Here is an 18,062-nt window from a genome sequence, read left to right as displayed (position 1 = left end):
ACGGATGCAATGAATATGAACTTGAGCACGCTCCGGGAGAGAGCGCAGGACAGGAAGGCCTGGCGTGCTATGGTCCTTGGGGTCACGAAGAGTCGAACACGACTGAACAACAACAATGCGAAGAGAAAACTCTGGAAAAGACCCTGATGCTGGGAAAGACTGAAGGCCAAAGGAGAAGGGGACGGCAGAGGATGAGATGGCTAGATAGCATCACTGATGCAATGAATATGGACTTGAGCACGCTCCAGGAGAGAGCGCAGGACAGGAAGGCCTGGCGTGCTATGGTCCATGGGGTCACGAAGAGTCGGACACGACTGAATGACTGAACAACAAAAATTGAATTGAATGAGGTTGCCCACAATGTACCGGACATCTTCATGTGCACCAGAGTGCACATGGAACAGTGGACCAAGGCTCTAGCATGCTGGAATAAAGGCTCTAATATAACAAATGCTGGAAACTGTATAATAAAGAGCTATACATTCCTGTAATGTCTCCACTTCCATGTCACCAGGGTCAGCTGGGAATCCCATCTCTGCCAACGGAAGACTTGGTTGACTAAAACATGACCTTGTTCAATTGCCCCCATGATGAGATACACCATGGGACAGTGAACATGAATTATTTGCTGAGTACAGTTTTCATTGATCAGCAACCACTTTTCAATCACACTGCAAGCTTCATAAATTGAGAGCAACCCCTGGTTAACAAACTCTACCTGGCAGTCAATGCTATGCTCTTGAACACTGAAGACAGATCATTTTCTGGATAGCTTCACTTTCACTGCTGTGGAGGGGACAAAGAAAATATGTATGTTGCTTCTCCTGTACAAATGTTCCATATCATGCTTGGAAATAATGGGTGCAATCTAGAGGTTGTTAAATGTGCTTAACAGTGCAAATCCTATACATGTTTACTGTGTTCAGTAGGACTTACTCCCTAGTAAATGTGTTTATGATTGCAGCCTAAATCCCATTGATCTGAGTGGGATCGAAGCACAATTTTCTCTGGGTTTGCTTGATGTTTACCTGTCCTAATCCAAAGAACCATGGGCAGTATCCAGTGCTGCCCATGCACCAGCGGGGCCCAGTGCCATCACAATGGGAAGCTAGTGCTTCCCAAAGCAACCGGAAACAAACAAAAATGCTTGTTTCTGGAACAGAACAGGTCAGTGGAGCTAGCAGAAGGGAGCTACAGGGATCTGTCTCATTCTGGAATGAGCGTTTCGGCTCGTTTCCGGGTTTGCTCTAGGAAGCACTAGCTTCCTGTTGCACCAGTGGTGGGTTCTGCTGGTACAATATAATCCGTGGAGGTACATGGGCAGCACTGGATACTGTCCCATGACTATAAGTCGCACACATACTGCTGCTCAGGCAAACACGCAGCATTTTGGGCTAGTGCTTTCACATATGGATATGTATCCTTTGTAGCATATGGATATATCAAGTGCTTGGCATTTATCCACAATCGCTGGCAAATTATCCATTGGAAGTCACTATCTCGAATGACTAACATCAACATTTGACCTTTAAGACCTCCATGAACCAATAGCCATTTGAATAGGCCATACAGAATGCAATATTCAAATTATAGAATATGGACCACCTATATCCACAGTGTTGAACCTCTTTCAGCCTGAGGGCTGAATTCTATTTCAGATAAGTTCTTGGGGGAGGTGCATTCCAGTGGTGGGTGAGGCCAAAGGCAAAAGAGGGTGGAGCCAAAAATACTAGAAATACCCAAAATGCCAGCATGTTTTAGTTTAAAGCTCTTACTGCCAGTAACTAACCCTTAAGGGAGGCATCACAACCTTTGAGAATGGGGAAAAAAACTGCACAATAGCCAGAGAACCTCCAAATGATCAGTGGTCAGGGGAAAGGGGGTAGGTTTGGGAGAAGGGGATGGTGCCATCTGGAGAACCTTGGAGGGCTGGATTTAGCCCCTGGTCCTAAGATTCTGCAGTCCTGGTATATATGACCTACATTGGAATAAAAGATTCAAATTATAGTCAGTGGAGAATCTAATGACCAACACCATTCATACTTTAGTGGTATTTGTATCAGTAAGGACTTACCAAAATGGTTGGCATCAAAACTATCTAGCACCCTTTTGCGTGAAAGGAACTCATCAACCGCTGGACAATTCTGGCAGATAGGCTTTGGAAAGACTGGGAGAGAAGAAAAATGTGTTAGGTCTAGGGTTGTGCATTTGATTGTCTGACATCTACTAAAGCAACATTAGAACTTTTCAGTAAGAAGAAAGATAAAAGCCAACACAGGGGCTCTGCAAGCTTCCAGACACTCCTCTTAAATGTCTCATTCCCTATGGGTTTTTATTGTTTCTGAGAAAGTTACATAGATAACCCATTCATATGCTAATTTGTTGTGCTATTCTTTCAGAAAGTCATCACAGGAGTGTCAATTGTTATATATCTATGGCCATTCAAGGCATGATCCCAAATCAAGGTTTCAAAAGATCAGCAGTATTTTTTTTAATCCGCATAAGCTTTGGATTAGTTTTTTTTTGTTAATCCTTCAGCAAAATTCGAAGATGGCCAATATGGAAAAGGATACTATCAGCAAGCATATAACTGCATTACAAGTATAGCAAACTGGCCATTGTGTTCTGAGCAGGCAAAAACTGCACTGGAATTAGTCGTTATTGCCCTAGAAGTGAGATCTGAGAGTTCTAACTGAGAGATGGGGGTAACTTGGATATGGGAATGGTTAAGTAGTAAGTATGTCCCCATCAGTTCTCTGTTCTCAATCACACCTTCCCAAAACTACTTTTCTAGAGGGGAAAAAGGTTTGTCAGGACTCTAAAACACATGTTTGCATGTAACATATAGTCAACCCCTGAGAGCTAAGCAACACATTCAGCAAAGTCATGTGATACCATTTTTCCTGGGCTTGAGGAAGCTCATGTTTTTAAAATATTCTCTTTTTTTACTGTTAAAAAATACACCCCACCTCACCCCTTGCTCCACCACCACACACACAAAACTCCTCTCTGCATATAGAAAATTTGCCAGAATAGAGAGGACAAGTCTAGAACCATTCTCTCAGAAGGATTTGTTTTCTACTTATGTGCAAAAATACTCTGGGGTTATGTCTGTTTTTAATAAAATATTTCATATCAGCCACCCACGTTGACCATATAAAGTACCTCTGAGAACAGGTTTATATTCTTTGCTGAGGGATGCAAGGCACATGTCCTCATCTGCAGGGAATCTGTCACAGTGCAAACTGTGGGGCCAAGAGTGTTCTTGGCATCCTCGGACAGGAGCACAGCTGTCTTGGACTGCAACACACATACTCCTGCAAGGATGGATGAAGCTGGTGGAAAAGCAGGTCAGAGCTTGTTAGCAAGACTAGTTTTGGAACATCATTAAAACAGTTCTATGTCTCTAATCTGTGAACTCTTGTATAAAGTGTCCCATTCTTATTGGTGATTTTAAAACAAGAACAGAACAGCATCTTTATGGAGAGAAAAAAGTCATATTTGACTGTTAACTGCTAAAAATGGACATTTATTTCATTTTTCATGTTCAACCTTGTGTCTTGGGACTGAGAAGAGTTCTTTCCATAAATAAACAATATGCTAATATACAGTATGGTGCTTAGAATTCACCAATTAAACTACCAGTTGGATTGTAAGCTCTAGTTTTTAACACAGCTATTTTCTTTGTTTTTGTAACAAACAAGCTTTTAGAAGATGCACAAAAGGACTGAACTGGGAGTAATTCTGTATTTAATTACTAAAAGTAGTTGTCTGAAGATACACCTCAATTTGATCTCTAGACATCTGAAGATACTCAATGTGGGTACTCCAGGTTGTTGTTGTTGTTGTTCAGTCGTTCAGTCGTGTCCGACTCTTCGTGACCCCATGGACCATAGCACGCCAGGCCTTCCTGTCCTGCGCTCTCTCCCGGAGCGTGCTCAACTTCATATTCATTGCATCCGTGATGCTATCTAGCCATCTCATCCTCTGCCGTCCCCTTCTCCTTTGGCCTTCAGTCTTTCCCAGCATCAGGGTCTTTTCCAGAGAGTTTTCTCTTCGCATTAGGTGGCCAAAATATTGGAGCTTCAGCTTCATTATCTGTCCTTCCAATGAGCACTCAGGGTTGATTTCCTTTAGGATTGACTGATTTGACCTCCTTGCAGTCCAGGGGACTCGTAAGAGTCTTCTCCAGCACCACAGTTCGAAAGCATCAATTCTTCGGCGCTCAGCCTTCCTTATAGTCCAGCTCTCACAGCCATACATTACTACTGGGAAAACCATAGCTTTGATTAGACGGACCTTTGTCGGCAAGGTGATGTCTCTGCTTCTTACTATGCTGTCTAGGTTGGCCATAGCTTTCCTCCCAAGGAGCAAGCGTCTTTTAATTTCACGGCTACAGTCACCGTCTGCGGTGATCTTGGAGCCCAAGAAAGTAAAATCTGTCACTGCTTCCATTTCTTCCCCTTCTATATGCCAGGAAGTGATGGGGCCAGATGCCATGATCTTCGTTTTTTTAATGTTGAGTTTCAAACCAGCTTTTGCACTCTCCTCTTTCACCCTCAACAAGAGGCTCTTGAGATCCTCTTCGCTTTCTGCCATTAGGGTGGTATCGTCTGCATATCGGAGGTTGTTGATAATTCTCCCGGCAATCTTAATTCCGACCTCTGATTCATCCAACCCGGCATTTCTCATGATGTACTCTGCATATAAGTTAAATAAGCAGGGTGACAATATGCAGCCTTGTCGTACTCCTTTCCCAATTTTGAACCAATCGGTTGTTCCATGTCTGGTTCTTACTGTTGCTTCTTGACCCTCGTACAGGTTTCTCAGGAGACAGGTAAGGTGGTCTGGTACTCCCATCACTTTAAGAATTTGCCACAGTTTGTTGTGATCCACACAATCAAAGGCTTTAGCGTAGTCAATGAAGCAGAAATAGACGTTTTTCTGGAATTCTCTTGCTTTCTCCATGATGCAGCGAATGTTGGCGATTTGATCTCTAGTTCCTCTGCCTCTTCGAAACCCAGCTTGTACTTCCGGTAGTTCTCGGTTCGCATACTGCTGAAGCCTAGCTTGTAGGATTTTGAGCATCACCTTGCTGGCATGTGAAATGAGCACAATGGTGCGGTAGTTTGAACACTCTTTGGCGTTGCCCTTCTTTGGAACTGGAATGTAAACTGACCTTTTCCAGTCTTGTGGCCACTGTTGAGTGTTCCAGATTTGTTGGCATATTGAATGCAGCACTTTAACAGCATCATCTTTTAGGATTTTAAATAGCTCGGCTGGAATATTGTCATCTCCGCTAGCTTTGTTGTTACTAATGCTTCCTAAGGCCCGTTTGACTTCACTTTCTAGGATGTCCGGCTCAAGTTCAGTGACCGCACTATCATGGCTATCAGGGACATTCAGATCTTTCCTGTATAGTTCTTCTGTGTATTCTTGCCACCTCTTCTTAATCTCATCTGCTTCTGTTAGGTCCCTGCCTTCTTTGTCCTTTATCATGCCCGTCTTTGCACAAAACGTTCCCTTGAGATCTCCAATTTTCTTGAAGAGATCTCTAGTCTTTCCCATTCTGTTGTTTTCCTCGATTTCTTTGCATTGTTCATTGAAGAAGGCCTTCTTGTCTCTCCTTGCTATTCTCTGGAACTCTGCATTCAGTTGGCTATATCTTCCCCTTTCTCCCTTGCTTTTCGCTTCCCTTCTTTCGTGAGCTACTTGTAAAGCCTCATCAGACAGCCACTTGGCTTTCTTGCATTTCTTTTTCTTTGGGATGGATTGAGTTGCTGCCTCCTGAACAATGTTATGGACCTCCGTCCATAGTTCCTCAGGCACTCTGTCTATCAGGTCTAATCCCTGAAATCTATTCCTCACCTCCACTGTATATTCATCAGGGATATGATTTAGGTCATACCTGAACGGTTTAGTGGTTTTCCCTACGTTCTTCAATTTAAGCCGAAATTTTGCAAGAAGCAGCTCATGATCTGAGCCACAGTCAGCTCCAGGTCTTGTTTTTACTGACTGTATGGAGCTTCTCCATCTTTGGCTGCAAAGGACATAATCAATCTGATTTCGATATTGACCATCTGGTGACGTCCATGTGTAGAGTCGCCTCTTGTGCTGTTGGAAAAGAGTGTTTGCTATGATCAGCATGTTCTCTTGGCAAAACTCTATTAGCTTTTGTCCTGCTTCATTTTGTACACCAAGGCCATGCCTGCCTGTTATCCCAGTGATTTCTTGACTTCCTACTTTAGCATTCCAATCCCCTATGATGAAGAGGACATCTTTTTTTGGTGTTAGTTCTAGAAGGTGTTGTAGGTCTTCATAGAACCGATCAACCTCAGCTTCTTCGGCCTCAGTGGTTGGGGCATAGACTTGAATTACTGTGATGTTGAATGGTTTGCCTTGGATTCGTACTGAGATCATTCTTTCGTTTTTGAGATTGTACCCCAGTACTGCTTTTCCCACCCTTTTGTTGACTATGAGTGCTACTCCATTTCTTCTAAGGGATTCTTGCCCACAATAGTAGATATGATGGTCACCTGAATTAAATTCGCCCATGCCTGTCCATTTTAGTTCGCTGATTCCCAAGATGTCGATGTTCAATCTTGCCATCTCATGTTTGACCACCTCCAGCTTACCTTGATTCATTGATCTGACATTCCAGGTTCCTAAACAATATTGTTCTTTACAGCATCGGATTTTCTTTTCACCACCAGACACATCCACAGCTGAGTGTCCTTTCGGCTTTGGCCCAGCCGCTTCACTCTTTCTGGCGCTACTTGGAAATTCCCTCTGCTCTTCCCCAGTAGCATATTGGACACCTTCCGACCTGAGGGGCTCATCTTCCGGCGTCATCTCTTTTAGCCTTGTGATACGTTCCATGGGGTTTTCTTGGCAAGAATACTGGAGTGGGTTGCCATTTCCTTCTCCAGTGGACCACATTTTGTCAGAACTCTCTGCCATGACCTGTCCGTCTTGGGTGGCCCTGCACGGCATAGCTTATGGCTTCACTGAGTTACGCAAGCCCCTTCGCCACAACAAGGCAGTGATCCAAGAAGGGGCACTCCAGGTACACCTAATCTATTCGAGAAAGGAGAGACCTTGTGTCCAGCTTCCTTCCCATCTTCTCTCTTTTTAGACAAAAGAGCTTTTTCAGCAATCACCCAGAAGGGTAGGCTACTCAGCCATGGCTGTACTTACGTGTCCAAACAGACGGGTGCAGACAGGGAGCACAACAATGTCCCCACGTGGGGGTGGCAGCCTGTCTGTGCCAGATGCTGCCATCCGGCGGATTTCAGAAGGGCCTCTGCCATGCTGGTGTGTCCCATTAAGGTGGGCAGCCTCAGCGCCATGGCACATGACCATCTCCTTAGGGATAGCTGCACACTTGGTGGATAATCCAATATCAAAACCCACCGCTGGCCTCAGAGCCAAGACAAGGATGAATGCTGCAGGAAGTATCTTGTGCTCCCAAATACAGAGAGCATTCAAAGTCCTCCTCCAGCAGGGCTGCAGAACCTTGACAGATTGCGCTTTATATATTCCCCAGAGCTCCCTTCATTATCAGCCACTTATCAAAACCCTCAAGGCAAGAAGTGGGCTAATTACTCATTTAGGTGATTGATGTGATAACCGGCCTGATAGACATAAAAATATAGGCTATTTTCTTTAAGCAACCAATGTATGCCTAAGATTTGGAGGTGTGGGTATACTATTGGAAAAATTGTGATTGGCCCTCAAGACTTTTGCTGTATATGGGTGAAACTGAATTAAGGCAGGCTCCTGGGAACAGCGTGAGGGCAGACAGCCTGTCTCCTGGGGCTGGGTTTGTCTCCTTGGTTTCAGACATAGCTGGTTTAGTTGAAAATACAGACAGGGTGGATTATCAAGAGAAAATGTTTTGCTTTTGCTAATTCCCTCATGTCTCTAGCTCAACTTAGAAGTGTCCAGGAAGATTTTTCTGAAGGGGGTCAAGTACTAGACAGGAGCCAACTGTCTGCCATAAAGAAAATATTGTTTAAAGAAGCCTTCCTGCAAAAGCATTCCTAATTTCAGGTGTGTGTGTGTGTGTGTGTGTGTGTGGAGGGGGGGATTGGTCCCCTAATAATGATGTCAAAACAGTCATGATACTTGCAGTGGTTCTAAAATCCTTCTACAGAATCACAAGTGCTGATTTATAGTGAAATGTATGAACAGACACAAGTTGAGGTTTATGACTAAATGGATCCTTTTCCAAATGTGTCTTCAGAAATTTAACTTGAATTTAGGATCATAAACACTGAATGGAGGTCCACTGCACAAAATGAAAAACAAAAGGTAGCCTTTCATGGTTAAGGCTGCAATCCTATACACACTTTCTTGGGAGTAAGCCCATTGAAATCTATTGGAATTACTTCTGAGTAGACATGCATTGGATTATGTTGCAGCTATAGCAGTAGTTCATCACCTCTTTTATGGAATCTGTGGTTCCCTTCAGCAAATATTTGCAGACCCATTATATGCTGCTCTTGTCTCCTATGATTTGAGCTCTACTTCTGAATTTTTCTCTATGGTGTCCTTTGCGTGAAAGGAACATCTGTGTCCAAAATACATCTGCAGTCTTTTGTATTGCATTTCATTCTCTTAACTCTATGTAATCCTCCCAGATAAACTTTGGTTATTGGGTGGATTAAAAAAAGGACTGGAGGTTTTCTGCAAGAGGAAAGTCTCCACTCAGCAAAGGTCCCCTCGCCTGATTTTGGGGGGACCCCCTCCCCCATCTTGCCCCATTCAGCAACTCTCTGTGTAGTGTTTTCAAGGGCCTGGGGGATGCTGCTGTGGGAAGGAGGGGGCAGGGAAGCCCACTTCCATCAGTGCAGTTGATCTAATGTAAATCTGGATCCAATCCATCATAAATAAATCTGCAGTGTTCAAAGCCTCCTTTTATTATCTTCTTCACAGATCTTTCTGTATTTTTTAAATGAGCCTCAAATCACACAGCCTTTACTCTGCCAGTAATTATATGGCTCTAAGAGAACTGCACTTTTGAAAAAGTGATATGTGAACTGTAGTTAATGAAATGAAATCTGTGGACAACCAGGCATGTCAATGCTTTTTTAGCTAGATAGGCAGGGGAATATGTTCATCTGTCTGATTCAATACATGACAGGGCAGGTGAAACTTCATGAAAAGGAGAATTTTGGAAGGGGCCACTCCTCTCATTATACTGAAATAGTAATGGTGAGCAGATGTAAAGGGAGACCAGGCTTCTGTATATTAACAGTTGTCTAGAAGGAGACTGCAGGAGGTGAACATTCCTCGGCCTGGCATGATGAGCTGTAGTTGGAAAAATGCTCCCATCAGCAGCAATGAAAGGCACAGCTGTCCTGCTTTGCATCTTATTCCTTGATGCCTTTTATTACGTTTTGATCCCTTCAATGAAAGCACATGGTTCTTTTCCCTCCGCCTTTAATTGTAACAACAATCCTGTGAGGTGGGCTACACCGAGAGATAGTGATGGGCCCAAAGGTGATCCATCGAGCTTCGTAGTTGAGTGGGGATTTGAACCCAGGATTCCCCAATCCTAGTCTGTCACTCTAACCACTACACCACACAGGCTCTAGCAGAAAAAGCTGCACCTGCTAAATGTGTCCCAGTGCCTCTGCTAAATATGTCCCAGTGCCTCTGCTAAATACATTCCCCATGGAATGTAGCAAGCATGGATTAAATATTGCAGAATCTTGCTCTCTTATGGACAGAAAATTAACAACAGGGAGAGGCCATGCACTGTGTTTCTGTGCAGTTCCTAAACATTTAGAATTCCAAGGACCTCACCAAGATACATTATCTTGGTAATGCTGACTTGCAAGAACCCTAAAAGGTAGGCCAGTGTTATTATCCCTATACTGTGGGAGGCTGATTGCTACGAGATAATGGGTCATGTAAGGTTACCTTATGAGTTTATGACAGAGGGGAAATTTGGAGCGGGGATTCTTGGTTCACTACTCGTGCTGCATTAATGGCAAGAGCATGCTTTCTAGACCATCAAGAACTGTCCACTGTAAACAAACTGGAAGTTAGGATAGACTGGGGTTTCTAATGCTGGTCATGAAGGATCCTTAGCCATTGATACCTGCCTGGAAAGGAAGATGTTTAGCACGTGCCCCTTTCTCTGTTACCTGTTACACTTTCTTGTCCATGTAGCCATTAAAGCTATAGGAGCCTTATCTGGATTAGGTGCTGGCAACCCGATATAAAGTAAACCATTGATCTGGCCCAGGACATCTGCTGTTACAGTTGCAGTCAGCAATTTCTTTCTTCTGCTGGTAATTCAAAAAGTGTGTCTGATTTCCAACAAATTAGAAAATAATTTCCCCATGGAAATGGGAAGTGGGGAGTGTATATTATTTGGAATTAACTAGTTTTTATATGCAACATTAATATCTTGCTTCTTGCTTTGGATCCTATAAATAATGTGACTCAAATTGTGCGTCCTTATTTAAACATAAGGGTTTATGGGTTGGTTAGTCATACTTAGAGTAGACCCACTGAAATCAATCGGACTTAAATCATGACTAAGTTAGTAGATGCCAATGGATCTACTCTTAAGTATGACTAAGTCTGGATCCAACCCATTCAAATGTCTACTGCGCTTTCTAATGAATCAAGTAATGGCAGCAATTATCTTATTAAGAGTCTGACAGCGTGCGGAGTTTGGTGCATCAAAAGTATTTGTAATTGGACTTAGGATCACCTCACTCTGCACAGTATTGAACTGTAACTCACACAGTAACCTGTGTTGCAGTCATGGGGGCTGAGCGATGTGTACTCTGGACATAATAAAGAATTATAAACTCAGTGTTGCAAGCAAACAAACAAACAAATTTCTGCACATTGAGAGCCCTATTTCTGTGCTGGGAAAGCTCCGTTCTTTTACACATACACATTATGCAAGCTAAATCAAATTTTAATACTTGCACTTATTTTGCAAAGTTTGGTTCTGAAAGTGTTTTCCTTCCCCCATCCCCTCAAAAGTAGCCACTTTTGATCAGAGCAATGGTGCTAAGGGAGGTGTGTGTATGTGTGTGTATTTGCTACCAGGCCAGGTTTAAGGTTTTGTTATTTATTTATTTATTTATTTACTCATTCGTTCATTCATTCATTTCATTTCTATACTGCCCAATAGCCGAAGCTCTCTGGGTGGTTCACAAAAATTAAAACCAAGGAGCACACAATAAAACAATATAAAATATATAAAACATTAAAGCCACAGTATAACAATACAACCAGAATAAAACCTAGCAGCAGTGCAGTAATTTAAAATACAGATTTAAAACAGCAAAGCTAAAAGTCTAGAAAGCTAAAATGCTAAAATGCCTGGGAAAATAAAAAGGTCTTCACCTGGCGCCAGAAAGAATACAATGTAGGTGCCAGGCGAACCTCACTAGGGAGCTCATTCCACAGCTAGGTGCCACAGCAGAAAAAGCCCTTCTCCTAATAGCCACCCGCCTCACTTCCTTTGGCAGAGGCTCACAGAGAAGGGCCACTGAGGATGATCTTAAGGTCCGGGCAGGCACATATGGGAGGAGGCGATCCTTCAGATAACCTGGCCCCAAGCTGTTAAGGGCTTTGAATGTTAATACCAGCACTTTGAATCGGGCCCGGAAATGGACTGGCAGCCAGTGCAGCTGGAAAAGTACTGGCATAATATGAGCTTGTTGGCCAGTCCCTGTTAACAGTCTTGCTGCCCTGTTTTGGAACAGCTGAAGTTTCTGGACCGTTTTCAAAGGCAGCCCCACGTATAACGCATTGCAGTAATCCAGACGAGAAGTTATCGGAGCATGGATAACTGTAGCTAGGCTATCTCTGTCCAGATGAGGGCGTAGTTGGTATACCCGCCTAAGCTGATAAAAAGTGCTCTGTGCCACTGAGTTCACCTGTGCCTCAAGGGACAGTTCTGGGTCCAAGAGCACCCCCAAACTACGAACCTGATCCTTTAGGGGGAGTGTCTGGATTGAGTTTCAGTTTATTGGCCCTCATCCAGTCCATTACTGTGCCCAGGCACTGTTTAAGAACAGCCACTGCCTCACCTGGGTTTGATGAGAAAGAGAGTTAGAGCTGGGTGTCATCCGCATTTTGATGGCACCTCAGCCCACACCGTCGGATAACCTCCCCCAGAGGTTTCATGTAGATGTTAAACAGCATGGGGGATCAGATGTACAGCTGATAAGATTTACAAATCTTATCAGATGTACAGTGGTATATAAACCTTGTAAATAAATGTGTGTGTGTGTGTTTCACCCTGTGTGTCCCCCATCTAAATCATCCCCATATTATTTTATTATTATTTTATTTAATAGATTTATATACAGCTTACTATATTTAAAAAATATCTCTGCTATTAGTCCTGCAAGTGGACATCATAAAGATAGAAAGCAATTGTTGTGTTTTAGAAACACTTGAAGTCTTGTTTCAAGCTCATGTCTCATCAAGACATCTCAGAAGAAAGTTGGGTCTTCCCATGGCTCTTTTTAGTATTCATGAATTTGAGAAGTAGTTGCTGCTGATAGCTCCTGATAACCTGAACAGATGGAGCCCAGCCTTTCCCTTATCCTCTTTGTTTTTCATTTCCTTTTACTGCTCCTTCAGAGATTGGAAAAGATTAGCCAAGATTGGAAAAGATTAGCCAGAAGCCGGCAACCAGCATCTTGTTTTAACCAGAAAACTGGAATTCTCTTCAAAGGCATTCAGGAAGTTGCTTTAGCAATGGAAGGTCAGAATGGGCTATATTCTTCTAACAAGAACATTAGCCAGCTGCAATTATTTTTTGCTTAGGTCAGACAAGGAAAACAAGTTAGACAATAACTAGAGCAAGTAAAGGAAGGCATCTTCTTAAACTTGTGTCTACCCATAAAAGCTGATTGAGAAATGACATAAAAATCAAATTGCCAGGTTTATTTATATTCCCATTTTTCTGCAATTACTGCGCTCCAATGGGGTTTTCACCAAATATAAATATAACAATATTCCATACCAATCAATCAAGTTAATTACAAAAACAGATAATCAAAACTAACAATAATCACTGTTAAAAGGTTGAAGGGAGTTAACTTTTTTAGGGCAAGACCCTTTGGGGATTGAATCCCTTATCATTCATTTTTTATCTCCCCCCACCACCCGAGTACGGTTTTGCACTTCTAAGATTCAGAACAATTCCATGCATCAACCAAAACTGAAAAAGAAAGAGGCATAAGTGTTATGACATTAATTAAAACAAGATAATGTCTGTGAGGCAAGGCACTACTTACATATCCCCAAGGGTTGCACATACCCAGTGGGAATTTGACTTTTTTCTTTTAACAACCTCCCTCCACCCAATCCAGGCAAACTGCTTTGGATATTCCTCTAAATTTGAAAAGTGGTTCACCACATTGCATTGATGGAAGGGGATGCTGTTTCAGAAACACAAGTTCAAAACTTCCTTGAGCAATGAGAACTAGCCACATTGTTATTTTAATCCTGGCCAATGTGAGTAGCCTGTCAGTCCAAAAAAGGAAGAATGTCTCTCCTGCCCACCCCGCTAAACATACACATTATATTGGCTGGTCTGTCTGTGGTTCGTGATGTCCAAAGTGAATGAGAAATGTCTCTAGCCACTTCATAAGTGCCTAAGCCAAAGAACAACTGCTTTGAATGAAAGGAAACAAGAAATACATACTGGCTATTTGTGGTCCATTGAGAAAGTTAGCAAGGTCATCTTGTCTGCCCCCAGCACTTTTTTTTTGTCTGCCATTTGTGGCCAGCTTTCTGATGAGTGTGATTAGAAACAGCTATCAAGAGCTGACAGTCATGTCTGGCATACTCCAGCTGGTACGAGCAAGGGCTCATTCATTATTAACGTAAAACTCCCCAGTGAGTAAAGTCAGTGTTCGCTCACCAGTGAACACTGACTTTACTCTGGCAGGTCCATACATTTCCCCCTTCAGCACTAATCTCACATCTCTCTGAATATCCTTTCCATTTACAGAAGTTGCCTTAAAGAAAACAAGACTCCTGCTGTAACAGATGTGGATGTTTCTTTTCCATGATGATAATGATGATGATGCATGATACAACACAAAAAAGGATAGGGAGGAAAAAGGCCTTGGGTGATAGACCTGTACTTGCTTATACACAGCCCGCAACCTAAAACAACTACTCCTTAGCAACAACAAACCATATAAGGAGGATATAAACATAGTGGACCCTGCAACAAACCCAGATGCCAGTCCTATCCCCATATCTACTCTGAAAATGCTATTACAGGACCTAATAATTAATCAACCTAATAGTAACCAACTGCTAACAACATTAGGGGATGATTCAGTTGCTCATCTTCCAATGTGATATCAGTGAGCAATGGCCTTCTGCATTCTTCATAGGTCAAATAAGCCACTCCCTATGGAAAAGAATAAATTGACACAAATCTGACAGCAGAAACGGCGATATTCAAAAACCAGTGGCAGAACACTCTGTCACAGACTTTAGAGTGGCCATTATGGAGCAAAGGAATTTCAGAGGGAGATTAAAACGAGATTGAATTCTATCACCAGAGGCTTGAATCGGGATAAAGGATTTTTATCACACTTAGGCCCACTTTGGTCGTAACAACTACCCATGGGCTATTTCAACCATGGGTAGTCATAACTGCACAGGAGCGAGTGAGTGTGCTGCCTCCCAGCCACATGTCCACTTCTGCTTTTCTTCCATGCTGGTAAACAATAACGTGACATGTGAACCCAGAACTCTGGTTTGTTGAGATAAAATAACCCAGAGTTTCAACCCATGGTTTGTTGTTGGGGTATTCCTCGGTTGTTTAGCAAAGCGGAAGTGGGTGAGTGGTTAGGAGGCAGCACGCTTGCTTGCTCCAACATGGGCACAACTACCCATGGTTAAAACAACCATGGTTAAAAGAACTGCCCAGAGAGCTTCAGCTACTCCCTGGGGCAGGGTGGCATAGAAATTAAATAAATAAATAAACAACCCATGTTACATCTGAACTGGGCCTGCATGTGTTAATTGGCTTACCTAGGGCAAGAGTGTCTGTGTTATCAGTGTTATTTTATTTATTTATTTATTAAATTTATCAATCGCCCATCTGGCTGGCCACCCAGCCACCCTGGGCGATGCACAACACACCATAAAACAATTTAAAACAATAAAATTCTACCATAATTTTTTTTTTAAATACCCTAACCCACCCCAAATGCCTGCCTGAACAACCACGTTTTTAATGCACGACGGAAGCTCATTAAAGAGGGGGCATGACGGAGTTCCCTAGGGAGGGAGTTCCACAGAGTGGGGGCCACCACAGAAAAGGCCCTCTCCCTCGTCCCCACCAGTCTAGCTGTCCTGGCTGATGGGACAGAGAGAAGGCCATCCGAGGCTGATCTTGTTAAGCGGCCTGTCTGGTGTGCTCCTTAAGATAGGCTGGGCCGGAACCATATAGGGTTTTAAAGGTCAAAACCAACATCTTGAATTTGGCCCGGAAAACAACTGGTAACCAGTGCAACTCCTTCAGCACCGGAGTGATGTGATCTCGCCGGCGGCTGCCTTTAATCAGGCGAGCCGCCGCGTTCTGTACCAGCTGCAGCTTCTGAACCGTCTTCAAGGGTAACCCCACGTAGAGCGCATTACAGTAGTCTAAACGAGAGGAGACCAGGGCATGTACTACCGATGGGAGCAGATGGTCGGGAAGGAAGGGGTGCAGCCGCCGTATCAGATGGAGTTGATACAGCGCTGTCCGGCTCACAGCTGACACCTGAGCCTCCATGGACAGCTGGGAGTCCAAAATGACCCCCAGGCTGCGGACCTGGTCTTTCAAGGGTAGCCGTACCCCATTCAACACCAGGTCAACATCCCCCAGCCTCTTGTCTCCCACCAAAAGTACCTCGGTCTTGTCAGGGTTCAGCTTCAGCTTATTCCTCCCCATCCAGCCACTCACCGTCTCCAGACATTTGGACAGGGATTCTACGGCCAACCTTGGTGAAGATTTGAATGAGAGGTAGAGCTGCGTGTCATCCGCATATTGATGACACTGCACCCCAGACCTCCTGATGATAGCCCCCAGCGGCTTCACATAGATGTTAAATAGCATCGGGGAGAGGATGGAACCCTGTGGCACCCCACAAGTAAGTGGCCACGGGTCCAAAACCTCCTCTCCCAGTGCTACCCTCTGGTACCTGCCGGAGAGGAAGGACCGGAACCACCGCAATACAGTGTCTCCAATGCCCAACCCGTCCAGGTGGTCCAGGAAGATACCGTGGTCCAGGAGGTCGAGGAGAGGTCGAGGAGAACAAGGAAGGAGCACTCACCCCTATCCAGAGCCCTCCTCATATCATCCACCAAGGCGACCAAGGCCGTTTCTGTCCCATGCCCAGGCCTGAAGCCCGACTGAAATGGGTCTAGATAATCAGTTTCTTCCAAGTGTGCCTTCAACTGCACCGCCACCACCCGCTCAATCATCTTGCCCAAAAATGGCAGATTTGAGACTGGGCGAAAGTTGTTCAGAACTTGAGGATCCAAGGAGGGCTTCTTTAAGAGCGGTCTTATCACTGCCTCCTTGAGATAAAAAGATAAAAAGACGCCAGAAGTAGCTAGTGACTTGGATACGTAGGCAGGCCACGTGACCAATGAGTCAGCTTAAGTCGAGAGTATGCGTAGAGAGCTGATGGAAAAGTACTGAGCCATTATGGGTGGGTATAAAAAGGTTGGAGGGGTGTGTGTGATGTTGGGCGGAAGGTGCTGCACCTTTATCCCTAATAACACCGCTCCTGATGGCACAGTGGCAAAAGCACTGCAAGGTCTTACCACCCTATCTGAGGAATTGGCCAAAAATTCCGGGATCAACAACCCCCTCACCATTTGGCTAGAAAAGTGGTTCAGCAAATGGAAGCATTTGGCAGCTTCCGTCCTTATCTCATTGGTAGTGGTGATAGGAATCTTAGTGCTGTTTGGCTGTTGCATCATCCCATGTGCCAGAGGCCTGTCCCAAAGATTAATTGAAAGTGCTTTGTCAAAACAAATGCTCCTACTATACGACACAGCCGAAACGACCAGCTAAGCACTCGGACCACCAAAACCAAGTTGTGAGACATGAGTAAAGCCTTAAAGGGGGGAGTGTTAGATAAAAAGACGCCAGAAGTAGCTAGTGACTCGGATATGTAGGCAGGCCACGTGACCAATGAGTCAGCTTAAGTCGAGAGTATGCGTAGAGAGCTGATGGAAAAGTACTGAGCCATTATGGGTGGGTATAAAAAGGTTGGGCGCACCACGCCCTGTGTCCAGACTGCTCTGTACCCATTTTGCAAAACGATTAAAACTTTGTTGGCTCCACTGTCGCCTGCCTGGCCTTTCATTTAACCAGAAGCAAGAACTTTTTCTAACATCAGCAACAACCCAGAGTTAGCCCAACAAATCATAGGCTAACCCTATGTTCAGTTAACCCTAGGTTGTTCAACCCACAAACAATCCAGAGAGTTCTGGGTTTGCATGTCACAGCCCCCCGCCCCCAGAATGGGGTGTTCCTGGTTATTAATTGAAAGTGGAAATGAACAGACCATGGGAGGCAGCATGCTCATCACTTTGCTTGTTCCCAGCAATTCCTGGGTTAAACAACCCAGGAATTGCAGCATGACATGTGAACTGGGTTATAGTGGGCATAAGGGAAACCTGGTGGAATGGAACCAGTAGGATATGGTCTTTTCTGGATATAAACTCTATGAAAAGGACAAGGAAGGGTGTACTGGAGGTGGTTTCACTCTGTACGTTAAAAAGGGCATAGTGTCAAGCAGACTAGACCTTAAATGGGGTAGACTCATCCTTAGAAGTTCTGTGGGTGACAATACCAGGCTCCAAAAGTAATTTAGTACTGGGGACATGCTATTGTCCCCTGGACCAGAATGCTCAGGGTGATCTTAAGATGGAAAATGAAATCAGGGAGGCATCCAAATGAGGAAATGTTGTAATAAAGAATGACTTCAATTGCCTCCACATTGATCAGATGAATTCATATTCCAGTCACAACAAAGAAATTAAATTTCTCAGTG

The 18,062-nt window shown here is 43.9% G+C and overlaps 1 pseudogene; it reads right to left on the bottom strand.

The window, feature by feature from the left end:
- Nucleotides 1-475: 475 nt before the first annotated feature.
- On the bottom strand, nt 476-14,633 carry LOC146340070 (secreted frizzled-related protein 2-like; annotated as a pseudogene).
- Between the last annotated feature and the right edge of the window lie 3,429 nt (nt 14,634-18,062).

This window comes from Heloderma suspectum, chromosome 7, assembly GCF_057233095.1.
Source record: "Heloderma suspectum isolate Gila_16-S chromosome 7, 16-S_ref, whole genome shotgun sequence".
In the NCBI taxonomy this organism is placed as follows: domain Eukaryota; kingdom Metazoa; phylum Chordata; class Lepidosauria; order Squamata; family Helodermatidae; genus Heloderma; species Heloderma suspectum.
The sequence above is the reverse complement of the archived record's forward strand: the minus strand, read 5'-3'. Positions and strand labels throughout refer to the sequence as shown.